At 37.3% G+C, this 14,044-nt stretch overlaps 1 long non-coding RNA gene across 3 annotated transcripts in view; it reads right to left on the bottom strand.

Moving 5' to 3' along the window:
* LOC130541997 (uncharacterized) overlaps positions 1 to 13,480 on the bottom strand; it is a 33,464-nt gene extending 19,984 nt beyond the window's left edge. The window contains exons 1-3 of one of the 3 annotated variants that reach the window (XR_008956194.1): positions 13,285 to 13,480; positions 8,859 to 8,958; positions 4,404 to 4,463 (exon numbers count right to left, since the gene is read on the bottom strand). This is a non-coding gene — a long non-coding RNA (uncharacterized LOC130541997). Of the gene's footprint in view, positions 1 to 4,403; positions 4,464 to 8,858; positions 8,959 to 10,490; positions 10,890 to 13,284 lie in introns of those variants that run through there. The other 2 variants (XR_008956193.1, XR_008956195.1) reach the window with 2 other exon arrangements.
* Positions 13,481 to 14,044: the final 564 nt, after the last annotated feature.

The raw sequence follows: 14,044 nt of genomic DNA, 5'->3' as shown, positions 1-14,044 counted from the left end.
TTTATTTGTTTTTTTTTTTTTTTTTTTTTTTTTTTTTCAGTAATCCAGGCAGGAGACGATAGTGGTTCTCACCTTGGTGGTTGCAGTGCAGGTGGTGAGTTATAGTCGATTCTGGTTATTTTTGGTGCTAAAGCCAACAGGAATTTCCTGACATAGTTAATGTGGGGCGAGAATTAGACAACACTTAAATATAATGCCACATTCAGTATTGCCTGAACTAGAAGGATGGAGTGCTATTAAATGAGGTGAGGGAGGCTTTCGGTGAAGTCAGTTTGGAGGGTAAAAGGAGCAGTTTGGGTTGGGAAATTATGAGTTTGAGATGACTGCTGGGTATTCAAATGGAGATATCAAGTAGGCTGTCAGATATACGAGTCTGATACATATAGAAGAGTTTGAGCCTGGAGAGTTCAGATCTTGAGGGTTGTCAGTATCCAGATGGCTTTTAAAGCTAAGTAGATGAGCCAGCCCCACCTCCTGACTTTTGCATCTTTCTAATCCAAATTCCTTCCCACCTGACCACAAGTAGTGATCCCAGGCTGCTCCTTAATAAGATTCTACATGCTAAGGTCAACCTCTGAGCCCACATCCCAATTTAGGGTCCTTGATTTAGCTAAAACACGTCTAAAATAAGATCCGCCCATATCTTTTAAATGCTTCTTACCAGTAAAAGACTCAAAATTCCATAGTCTTTCATTTTAATTTATTCATTCATTCTTTCTTTTATTCCTTTCATAAACATTCACTGAAAACCTACAATGTGCTGGTTTCCTTTCTAGGCACTAAAAGACTAAGAACTTCTTACTAGTAAGCAACTGAGTTATAAAGTCTGCATAAAAACTAAAACTAGAACATGGGTTTAATTGAGGCATCCACACTGTGTAGTCTACTAAGGATTCTAACACCATGAATCACTTAAACAATACAACTCATATGTGGCATTCACGTTTTCAGAGAACAGGATTTTCCATAATGTGGGGGATGAACCTTTTACGATCAGTGAATTCAGTGTTTTCTTCTATTGTTGGTGGCTACCAATTGCTGCTAGGTATTTGCAGAATTACTGCCATGTTTCTCTTTTATTTATCATTTTGCCTTGTTTCATTTTTATTGTCTCCAATTCTTTGTTTATTCACTAGCAAATAAAGCCATGAAGGGTAGGTAGGTGATGAATTATTTGCCTTATAGTCAAAAAGGCTTGAGACCATTGGTAAGATACAATTACTGATGGTCTAAGAGGCCACCTATCTAGTATAATTTCAAGGGAAATTTGTAATCCAACATGTCTGCTGCAAATTTGACACACTACATATTTAAAGATGCATTGCTTCAGGTAAAGCATGCCTAGCAGATCCCTATTCACACAGAAAAAACAAAAAACACAAATACTTTGTGCCATTACTTAGAGAAAATCGCTTCATTGTTTTGTATTCCAAAGTAATATCTATCTGTGAGCAAGATGGCAGAAGAGGTAAAGTTAGAGTTTAAGGGGAGAGTTAAATGATGGTTGACCCTGCTTACTCTAAAGATGCTCTTTTGAACGCTAAGGGCTAGCTTGGGGAACCACATTCAAAGGAGATACTCTATGGGCCTGTGGGGTCAGAAAGTTCCACAGAGTCCTGCCTTCCTACTTCCCACACCCTGTCTCGATGGCTCCTGGCTCTTTAGCATCATCCTGTCTTGATCTCCTGACTGAAGACTGCCTACATCATGAAATCCCAGAGGAGTTATTAGGAATTCCAGGTTCACACCCCTAAATTTAAGTCTGGCACCCAGTCTCCCATTTGGTCTATAGAAGAAAATCAGAGAGTCAATGTGAGTCAAGAGCAGGGACAGCTGGGTGAAGAGCTAAACTGGAGTAAATCACACAACCAAAATGGAAGAATGAGCTATTGGCGCAACCAGGTGGCAAGAAGCCAAGATAATGGTGCAGCAGAAGGATGAAAATAACAAGAGAAGACAGGCAGGCATAAAAGTCTCTGAGACCGCAGGACAATTTTGCCTTCAGGAATATGTTAGGAATTCATCATTTCTCACCTTTGAAATAAGGACGTTCTTGGGTGCTACTCTGAACTCACCAAGAAGAAAGGTGAACTTTTTACGCTTGTGGTTCTCTCTCTTTTTTTTTTTTTTCCAAATGTGAAGAGATGCTAAGTTTAATTTAAAAAACAAAGTATTATCTTTGAAATCTTTAATTAAAAACAGAAATCCCGAAGATAGGGAATACTGGAAAGACTGCTGGTGAGTTACAGTTAAAGTCTGTGGGACTTAATTTATGAGTTCTATGTTTGTCAACCTCAATTCCAGCTGAAGACCTGTTTGATGGTGCTCTTGAAAAGCAGTAGCCACTGATAAGTGAGTGCCTCAGCAACAGCCACAGCTGCCGCTGTGGAGCACTCTTTACATGTACCAAACGCCTGGCATCTTTAGGAAACCTGCTTCTTCAGAGATAGGGAAATTTGGCCCCTTGTGAAGGCAGCAGTAAGTAAAAATAAATAAATAAATAAAAACTGTCAGGTGGCCTGTCATCAGTGCTTTTCCTTCCCAGAATTTCTTTCAACTTGTGCCTGATCCCGGAATCCCATTATCCTCCACATAGCTTGCCTATTACGACCCTGCCTATTGATACAGAACTAACAGTATCTTACGTCCTCAAAGACCCAGTTACCCGTTCCAAAGATTTCAGCTAGCAATCTATTAGCACCTGTGGGCTGAGTTAAAGATCTGCTATATACCTCTCAACTTAAATTACAAAATAAGTAAATTCCTTTATCCCATGTTCCCCTCCACATTTTACAGAGAAGCTTCCCAAGACCTGATTTCTTTTCAATTTTCTCTTGAATCTACTCCCATAAAGCTTCTGTCCCTACTACTTCACCAATTCACTCCAAACTCCCAAATCCAATGTGCAATTCTCTGTTCTTGTTTTATGTGGCATAACAACTTTTAACACCGTTGATCAACTTCCCCCTCCTAGAAAATTTATTGTATTTTCCATCTGGGACACCACTGTTTTTAGTTTTTCCCACTAGCCTCTCCTTCTCAATCTCTTGTGCTCGTTCCTCTTCATCTTCCTAAACAATGAAGTGCTTTGAGGGTTCAGCCTTGGAACTCTTCTTGTGACAGTTACTTCTAGAGTGATCTCATCCAGTCATGGCAGTAAATACTGCCTACACTCTGATGACTTTCAATTTTATCACTCCTGCCTGAATGTGCCTCTGAAATCGAACCTTAAATATTCAACTGCATTTTTAATGTCTCCTCTTGGATTTCAAATAATCATCTTACCATATCTAGAATAAATGTCTTGATTTTCCCCCCCAAATCTTCTAACAGATTTTCCCACTTTGGGAATGGAAATTATGTTTTTCCCATTGGTCAAGGGTCACACGCGTCTCTTCACTTCTCTTACACTCTACATCCAGTATAACCTCAAGTCAGGTACACTTCCTGAATGTGTCTGGAATTCAACCACCTCTCACCACTTCTACTACTCCCACTCTGGTTCAAATCATCAACATCTCTTACCTGCATTATTACAACAGTCTCTTAACTGGTGTCCTTCCTCCTACTTCTGCCTCCTTATATTCTACATACAGAGATCCCCTAGACACTCAAAATCAGAGCAGATCAAAAGTCAGGTCAAAATGCTACAATGACTTCCCATTCCATCCAGAATAAGAACCAAAATTCTTACCATGACTTATCAGATCATGTTTCATAGCCCATCTGACCTGACCTCCTCTCCACTCTATTTGTTCACTATGTTGCAGTCACACTGACACTGGTTTCCTTCCTCTTTCTCAAACATGGTTCTACCTCAGGGCCTTTGAACCTGATGCTCCTTCTGCCTGGATCAGTCTTCCCATAACCAGCATGGCTCAATCTCACTTTCTTCAGACTTAATTCAGCTCACAGCCCTCATCTTATCAGGGAGGTCTTTCTTAATATCACTCTATAATAGAGCAACCTCCTTTCTTATTTACTTTCTATGTCTCTCACCCTGCTTTATTTTTCTTAAGAAGTTTTATCACTGTCTGACATATTATATAATTACTGATGATCTATCCTACCCTCACTAGAATGGAAGTTCCAAGGCAAATATTTTGTCTCCATGTTTCACTGCCGTATCCACCATACTTAGAATAGTGTCTGGGGCTATATAGAAGATATTTAACAAATATGAGCTTAACTATTTAATTAAATAAATAATAAGTGTATTTATAGAGTCTTTTTTAATGCCAGTTGGAATCACTTCTTTCCTTCCTGACGCTGCCTCTTGAGTCCATCTGCTAGTATCCCAGGGTCTGCCTGTGCTGGCTCAGGTGACCATTCTAGTTTCTCATGCCCCAGGAATATTTCTTCATAGTGTGGAATAGAGGAGAAAAAAATAAACTGGGACTTACCTGTTTAATATCAAACCGATCCAATCCTTTCGCTAGACACTCGGGATCCAGAGATGAAAGCTTCAGAAAACAAATGGTGAACAGTTTAGTTGGGTGAGAAAGACAAAACAACAATTTCAATATGTTATTCAAAGCCCCATAGCAGAGTACATAAAGGGTTCTATGGGAGTACAGAACAGAGCCCTAAACCTTAGTGAGGTACAGGGACACAAGAAGTGAAAAAATTTCAAAAGTTACGAAGCTTGCTGAGTAGCAGGAGAGCAGGGATGGACACTCAGGTATAATACATAATTTGTGGATGGTCTTCTGGGCATGAAGACTGCAGAGCAGGAAATAAGCTAAAGAAGTAGACAAGAATCAGGTCATCAAGAATGTGCATGCCATGATGAAAGAGTATATATTTTATTTTGAAGTTGACGGGGAGCCATTGAAGGGGTTTAAGCAAAGGAATGAAATGACTAGGATCTAGTCCTGGCCCCGCCCTTCATGACTAGGATTTAGGCCAAATTATTTCATGCAATGCCTATCCAATTTTTTCAGCCAAAAAAAGCCTTTGTTCAAACAAAGGGTATCCAGAACTAACACATAAATCAGATAAAACAGAATACTCTGGTTGAAGACTGGCCTGTTTGACCTTTTACTCTCTGCAGCAGTCTCTGAGGCCCCTCCATGAAATCCTCAGAACTCCATGGATTACATGGCACAAAAACCACTGACTACGTATCTGTTTCCTCATTGTGCCAAATTCCATAATCTCTAGAAGGCTTAAAATATGTTTTTTCTATACAGCCTTACACAGCTGATATTCTCCTAACAACATTCTAAAGCAATCTTTTTAGATCATTTGATTGTGGCAAAAGGTGTCAAAATTGTACTTTCATTTTTCCTCAAGAGAGCTTGCTTCAGTTAAAAAATATCCTTCCAGAGAATGACTTTTATATGAAAAAGAAAGATTTCCAGATATTATTGATAGACTATGTATAAGAACCTCATGGCATCTTTTTTTTTTTACTATATATATACTATACTACTATATTTACTATATATAAAACACATAATAGACATATATAAACATAATAAACATATGTATTACATAATTCAAAGTCCTAGGAAGGCAGTTACAGAGTTAGGTTAACAGTTCAACATTGCTAGGGCTTCTGAGTCTATTTCAGCGTGAGTCTATTCATTTCTCCCTCATGGTTGCAAGATGGCCACAGCCACGCCAAGCATCATGCCCTCACCTTGCTATTCACAAAGCAGAACCTCATGGCATCTTAACCAGCAGTACATGCTAAACCCTAACTAGAAGTTTAGGGCTGTTACCTAGCAGTACTATAAATCAACAGAAGCACTAAATACTGAAGCTATGCTTCCAACATAAAGCTGCTGCAGTACGTTATCATAAAAGACTAGCCAATGAGATTTTGTTGCCTTCATGTTTATTCTTCTCAGGTACTGCGCCCTAGATAGCATCCTTTAATGAAAGCATTCTTTCTCTTCATTTTATTCCATAGCTAATAAAAGTCTCTTGCTATATGATTCTGAATTTAGTTAACACTATCCTGGATAAGGACTTTAACTTATCCAATATAAAAGGGAAGAATAGACATTTTGGAGAGAAAATTATGAGATTACAGCATGAAAGAGAAATGCAAATATAGTGGGATATGTTGAGGCATTGAAAGATGTGTCTCATCTCCATTCCCATTGTACTCCATGGCCCTTCCAGCATGTACAGCATTCTACCACTTCTGCCTAAAAGAAGGAGGGCCACAGCACACATACTAAGGAAAAATTAGACAATCTTGGAGTTAGCATTTCAGAACATAAGCAATAGCTTAAGTGGGGAAAAAAGAAATGTTTTAAATTTAAGAATTCAAAGATTTCAGGGCTTGTAATGTACACTCTCAAATTAGGTACATATGCTAGGCAGAATAAAAGCCATCCAAAAATGTCCACATCCTAATCCCCAAAACCTGTGAATATGATACCTCGCTCGTCAATTAAGCATCCTGAGATGGATAGATTATCCTGAAAATCACAATATAATCACAATAGCCCTGTGATTAAGAAAAAGGCAGCAGGATTAGAGTCAGAAAAGGTGTTAAGGAACAGAGGGTCAAAGCCAGAAAATACTGTTTCTGGTTTTCAAGATGGAGGAAGTCAAGAAATTCAGGAAGCCTCAGAAAGCTTTTGGAAACAGGAAACAGGAAACAGATGGCACTGCTGACCCACTTTGGATTTCTAACCTTTAGATAATTAATTTGTGTGGCTAAGCTACTAAGTTTGTGGTAATTTGTTGACAGAACAATAGAAAACCAAGACAGATTTTGGTACTGAGAATAGGGTACCTAATTAGGTAATGGGTAGAGGCTGGGAGAATTTTGAGGGGCATGCTAAAAAAAAAAGACTAGAATTCACTAACACACTGTTGGCAGAAATATGGTTAAAGGCACTGCTGGTGAAGGCTCAGAATGAAGTAAAGAGCATGATAGAGAAAGCTTATATCATCTTAGATCAGTTCTTCAGGTAGAAATAAAATCATTCCAGACAGAAACACAGAAATGTAAGGAGGACTGAAGAGAAATGGAAGGCATAAATGTGAGTAAACATAAACAGATTTGATTAACAAAACATAATATAATGTCTAATGTAGTTTAAAATGTATGTAGAAATAAAATCTATGCCAACAATGTAAAACGGAATTGGAATAAAGGGAGTGAAAGTGTTCCAGAGTTTTAGCACTATTAGAGAAATAGAAATGTGATCACCTGGTACAAGGCAAGGACAGATATTTGTATAATTTAGTAGCAACTGAAGAAAAATAATGACTAGGTTTTAAGAAGTGTCACTAATAAATTAATAGAAGGAAAAATATAAAAGGAAAAAATGGACAGAATAAGAGGAACAGTAGACACATCCAAAATCGTACAAGGGATTTTATGTTTTTTTAGTAGATGATGAAGCAAGCAGACCAAAAATCAACAGGGATATAAACCTAAAAGCACAATTCATATATTTCATCTAATTAACATATATATAACATTGTATCTAACAATGACCGAATTAACTTATTTGCAAATACACATGGATCATTAACCAAAATTTATGCTGTTAATGCTGATATAACAAAGTCTTGACAAATTTCAAAGACTGAAATCATATATGTTCTTTGAGTGCAATGGAATTAAACTAGAAATAGGCAAAAGATAACTAGAAAATTGCCAAATGTTTGGAAACTTAAGAAATACTATTATTATGTATGTATAACCCATACATAAATGAATACTTAATATTTATAGAATAAAAATATTTGACCAAAGTTAATACCCATTCATTATAAAAACTCTTAGCAAACTAGGAGCAGAACAAAACTTCTTAATATGATAAAGACCTTCTTAAAACAACCTACAGTAAACATATCTGATGGTGAAATATTGAAAGCTTCCCCCCTGAGATTAGGAAGGAGGGACAAGGATTAGCTAACACCACTTCTAATCAACATTTCAGTAGTGTCCACTGAGGCGCAATCACGGTCATCAGTGTGCAATAAAGCAAAGTTGTAGGCGATATTTTATCATTTCCTTCTTCCACTACCCAATGTGTCTTTTGTTCTCAAGCAGGAAATCAGCTAGACTGAATTCTTTACTCAGTAGAATACAAACCTTCACTCCTGATGGGTCATTTTCCTCTCTTATTGTTGATTGCTAGAGTTATTAATTTTTACTTTGGACATTAGACTAAAAAGTATCTGAGAGAATCCCGTGGGTCTCAAATATAGAGAACATGGTTTGGACAACCACCCAAATAAGTGATCTTTGTGGGGAAAAGCTGTGGTAGAGAATAAGAATGAATAAGAAGATATTTGCTTAACTTCAGTACAGATCCAATGCATGTAGCCTGTGGTCTAGGTCTGTTCATCTCTGAAGAGAAAGTTATTTAAATGTCAGATGCAACCCTGATTATACTCAGATGTTTTGACTTGAGGTCCTGCTTTCCACGAAGCCTTTCTTCGGAGTCCCAGAGTCCCCACCTCTGTCACCACTATGGGTTTGCTTTGTCCAAGCCTGTCATGTTCCTCTGGTACAATTGTAATATATGCATCTGGAGCCAATTGACGCTTGCTTACTTTTTAATATTCATCAGATGGGAGTAATATGAACTGATCAGAAATAAAAGCTTATAAGTAAAGGGAGTAAAGAAAAAAACAGAATGAAAGTGCTTTAGATACTGTTTGTCCCTAAGTAGAAATGAACCACCTTTGACATCTGAAGTCCAGGGAAGGAACCTCGGAGAGTTTTGAAGGAACTTAGAGGAAGGGCCCTCACCTCCAATCCAGTGTAAAAACTGGCAAGTATGGTAAAACACGCACACAAACAAGCAAACACCTTGAACTCAGTAGAGTAAAAGTCAATAGAGAAGAAATTACCAAAGGTGATATCCAAGCTGACATACCTGATATCTCATGATATCTTCCACTTGCCCCTCCAGACTCACTCCCCTTTCTATTTTGCTTTCTTCCTACTGGTTCCAGTGGGATTTAGATAGTGGGGAACTGCAATAGAAAATGAAGACAAAGTGTGATACCAGTGTATGTATTCCCCTAAAGCCCTTCCTGAAAAGTCACCTTAGGTTGGCTGCGTCCCTGAACGATCACTGCTCCTTCCAAGTCAGCCTTCACTTCTTCATAGTCCCCCTTTCTAGGTTCTGGTACCCTTTCTCCTCTCCCTTTTAGGGTCTGCTGCTAGTTCTGTGTGCCTGTACTATCCCTTGTTGTCTCCTTACTTTCCCCACATCTTTGTAATTAGTTCCTATGTAAATAAACTCTCTCTGAAATACATTAATTTGAGTGTGCCATTTGTTTCTTGTAGGGACCCTTGTGAATATGAGTCTTACGTGCATCCTACTGTGCTTCACGGAGGCAGAAAAGTTCAGTTTCTTATGGATTATTCTTAAGAATAATATGGACGTAGCAGTGAGTCCTAGGCCTCCGGGTGGTCTTTCACGCAGAAAGAAAAAGCAATAATGTTGACAGGGCAAAAATCATAGGGAAACGTAGCCGTCTTTGCAGTTGCAAGCACCAATAGATGATGACCAAGAACTAGACCCCTCTTCACCTAATACTCCACCCCCAACCCTTGGCATTGCAAAGCCCACCAGAGCATAATAGGGTCAGGAAGTATAAATTAAGCTGTTACAGGTACAAAATTATTTTTCTTGGAAATGAACTATTTCACTAAAGCAGGCATTCTTGTTATACAATTGACCACAGAATCTTGAAAATTTAAAGTCATTTTAAACTATTCCTTCTCCTTCATTAATCAGTTAGAAACTGAGAACTGTAATTTTCCCTGCAAAGTATCTTTCAATTATATTTCTTCCTTTTTTTTCATTAATTACACCTTTGCTTAGGTATTAATCTCTCTGAATTATTGCAGCAACCTCTTAATATGTCTTTTGTATTAACCTCTGAAAAGCTGGAATTCCCCTCAGCCTACTCATTTATAACATAAACACATCGTGATTGTATTGATATTGACATAGTATACATGGGAATAAGTTTTAAACCCTAATTTCAAAGAAAGAAGGATGTCAACTCTCAGAAGTAGGGCTAATTCCCTGCACCTGGCATGAATCTTGTTCCATGGGTATCTCCCTCCCCTATAACACATAAAAGCTTATAATAGATATTTACCATATTCTCTGATTACAAAAAAAATTATAAATTAGGTAAAAATTTGGGGCCCCTGGGAGGCTCAGTTTATTAAGTATCCAACTCTTGATCTCAACTGAGGTCTTGATCTCAGGGTTGTGAGTTCAAGCCCCACACTCCATGCTTAGCATGGAGGCTACTTTAAAAAAAATCATGTAACAATTTAATTAATTGAATTGTAACCTAACACTTTATTGAATGAGTTGGATATAGTAGGTGCAAAAAGAGAAAGTAATTTTATTGTTTCCTACCACTGTCTTTGCAAATCTACTCCAAGATTTGCTCTCATCTTTAGGCAAAATTTGGAGAGTTATTTATAGATTTCCTGATTACTGCAAGTACTTTTTGTAAGGTAATAAAAAGTCCATTCCCACCTTACATGAGAATTCTAAAGTTCACTTAAATTGTCTTTCCACTCCCTGCTCTGGCTGACCTCCCTTTTGGAAGGCTGTGTTAGAGAAGAGAGTCATGGTGTAGACTTTTCTCTTTCACCAATCTTCCAAATTTCCAACTGCCACTTGAGATCCTTCAGCGCTAGAAACTGAGAAAAGAGAGGTAAGAGGGAGAAATGTTGTGCATGACTGACTTAATTGTCATCTGGAGCTCTGTTAATTGAGCACGCTAATGCTTCTGAATTCTTTCCCTTGGCAATGCCATTTTTGGCTTTCCCATTGGCCCATCAATACTTTCACTTTAAATTTTCAGATTAGGTTGTTCTCTTTCTTGCCCTAATCAATCCTGACCGACAACCCATTATGCAAACAAGCAAGCTCTCTTACATCTTGTATAAATGAACGATTTAGAAGTATTAAAAATACATTCAATCTCCATTTACATATCTAATGGTTTCTAGGAAAATCTATAATACAGAGGAAAATTATTACAATGTACCAGGACCTTTACAAATGATATTTTATTTAATCTTCACAAAACACTTTGAGAAGACTTTATTCTATTACAGATCAGAATACTGACACTCAAAGGAGTTAACTTGCCTAAAGTTATATAGGTAGTGAATGTCAGAACCCAGATTACAACCTCATAGAAGACTGATTATTGAAATCAAATGAGTTAACATTATAAAGTGCTTAGCTTTATATAGTAAACATTATCCAACAGTTTGTTAGGTACATAAAAATCAGTTGCTCCAAAAAGACATTCTCTTATTTCTCATTTGTCATTCAAAAAACTCTTGAGTTGGTGCGCCTGGGTGGCGCAGTCGTTAGGCGTCTGCCTTTGGCTCAGGGCGTGATCCCAGAGTTCTGGGATCGAGCCCCACATCAGGCCCCTCTGCTAGGAGCCTGCTTCTCCCTCTCCCACTCCCCCCTGCTTGTGTTCCCTCTCTCGCTGGCTGTCTCTGTCAAATAAATAAATAAAATCTTAAAAAAAAAAAAACACTCGAGTATAGTTCATTCATTCTACAAAATCAACCAGCATAGACTACTATCAGAACTCAAATTTTCTGCCCTTTTATAGCTTAATAATACATTTGGATGTGAGACATTCATACCTGAAACAATTGAGTAACGCTGCAAGACATATTCCAAGAAATGCTAATCATTATTACATTTGAAAAAGGGAGAGATTAGGTGCCTATATGGTGCTATCAGTTGAGCGCTGGGCTCTCAGTTTTCACTTGGTGGAGCTCCGCCCTCAGTGTGGAGTTGGCTTGAGTTTCTCTCTCCTTCTCCCTCTGCCCCTCCCACTTGTGCTCTCTCTCTCTCAAATAAATAAATAAATCTTTAAAAAAAAAGAAAAAAGAAAAGAAAAAGGGAGAGATTGCTGAGGACACAGCATCTAAAAATGAAGAGTTAACACAGAACTCTAGAGATCTCATCACAAAAGGCAAAGCATGAAAAAGAAATGCACGTACAGAAGTCAAAACTGGACAAAACACTCACGAATCACTTTTTTTAACCACTGATAAAGGCAGAACCTCAAAGCAAAATTATGTAAATGGTAACTCTTTTACCAAATATTCTAAAAAGTAGGGTGAATGGTTACTTACGTATGGGGAAGATAAATGTTTAAAAAATAAAATATCATTAAAAAAAGAAGAAAGACATTAGTTCATTGATATGGAATAAAAAACCAGAATTAATAATAAATAACTCAAACAAACTGATTATTCAAGGCAATGTGGAAATAATAAGTTCTTAGTCAAGGTTCAAAAATAAAAATAGAAATTTTAAGGGACTATGCTTATGCGTTCTTTGGTTTTATAGCTGTGTGGCCCAGATTTAATCATTAGCTGAATAAAGGTTTTTGGCATTGAAAATAAAGTTAGAGCATATATATGTAAATTTTTATATTCAAATTTAGGACCTAATAAAAGACTAAAATTAAATTAAAAGTATGTATGAACTCTGTTTAATGTTTAGTTTATTACCTCAGCTTAATCTTAAAACTATTTTTTTAGTCCTTCTCTTAAAAGATATTTCAACAGATAATTGGCTATAACTGGATACACAAAAAATTTTAAATGAATTCCACATGGAATTTTATGACTCCAAGCGCACTTTAAAATTTAGCTTCTAACAAAGGTTGTGTTTTGTTTCAAATTACTATTTAATAAACATACCTATTATTAATTAACTCATCATCTTTCTGCATCATATTTTTCAACCCTATTTCTTAAATGTCAGCAGCCTTCTCTGATCAATAAATGTGGAAACAACACGCATAAATTAGAGAACCTAACCTACCTAAAAAATAAGGTTAAAAAATAGAGAGCAGATTATATAATAAAATACAGAAGAGAAATTTATTTTATTAAGTTCAGAATCAATTAATTGAAAACTGTTTACATCAGCCATGTCATGATCATTTTGAGACCAAGTAGTGTGTGGTTATGGGATTTTAAAGTAATACGCAGTTATGGAAATTCGTGGAATGAATGAATAAGTGAAGAATCCAGATTACAACATACAATTTTATTATTTCCTCAACCATTTTAATATAAAACACACAAAAATAAAATATCAAACCTTCACCTTCATTATAATAATCAAAGAGAACCCTCATGTTATCATAGGTAGAAGACTGGAATCAATATTATTCATATTTAGTTTTTATTAAGTTAACATATTCTGAACTTATTCACTTAATTGCCAAAAAATTTTAACTCAGAACAAGACGGAAGAATAGAATAGAAGAAGTTTTTTTTACCATCATCCCCCCATAGAACATTGGTCTTGACAACTATCCATGGATGAGTATACCTTTATAGTAGTCTAGGAGTCCATCAGAGAGGTTCCAATACACTGTTGGAGAAAAAGAGAGAGAGAGAGAGAATAGATGCATTGAAGAGGGTAAAAAGAAAAAAAAAAGTTTCACTTTACTTGAATCATCCATCCCCCAAGAGAGCACTGCTCAGTGCCAAGAGAAACCCCATCAGCCTGCAATTTCTTCCACAGGGAAAATGAAAATATACTGTATGAGTACTTGGTTTCTCGAGCCAAGCAGGATATTGCCCAAGAAGTCCACTTCTTTCTTGTCCCACCTAGAATACTGAAGTGATAGGCACGGCTGAGGGTCTGGGTGAGCTGGAAGCAGAGTAATAATGGCTCCAAATCATCGGAGGGCTGTGCATCTAACTAAATGACTCACAGAATTCATAAAGGACCCCACCCATGAGCCTCTGGCAACACCTTGCCTGCATATCCCCTCAAATGGCCCAAGAGCAACATCTATGTTGTGTGTATCTCACCCACCCCACTTTGGCCAGTTCCTCATGCATGCCCCCACAGATGTCCAGTGTGAGCCTTTACAGACAGCTTGCAAAATAAGCACAGAATCCCTGCCCTCTTCTGGGGAATTAGGAGAAAACAAAAACAATTTGAGCATTTCAGGGCACCACCTAAGGCAAAACAGGGAAATCACCATGCGCTGCCTGCCTTTGCAAGATGAAAAGAAGGCATACAACTTT

This window comes from Ursus arctos, unplaced genomic scaffold (genome assembly GCF_023065955.2).
Source record: "Ursus arctos isolate Adak ecotype North America unplaced genomic scaffold, UrsArc2.0 scaffold_29, whole genome shotgun sequence".
Classification (NCBI taxonomy): Eukaryota; Metazoa; Chordata; class Mammalia; order Carnivora; family Ursidae; genus Ursus; species Ursus arctos.
Note: the sequence above shows the minus strand (reverse complement) of the source record. Positions and strands in the feature narration are given on the sequence as shown.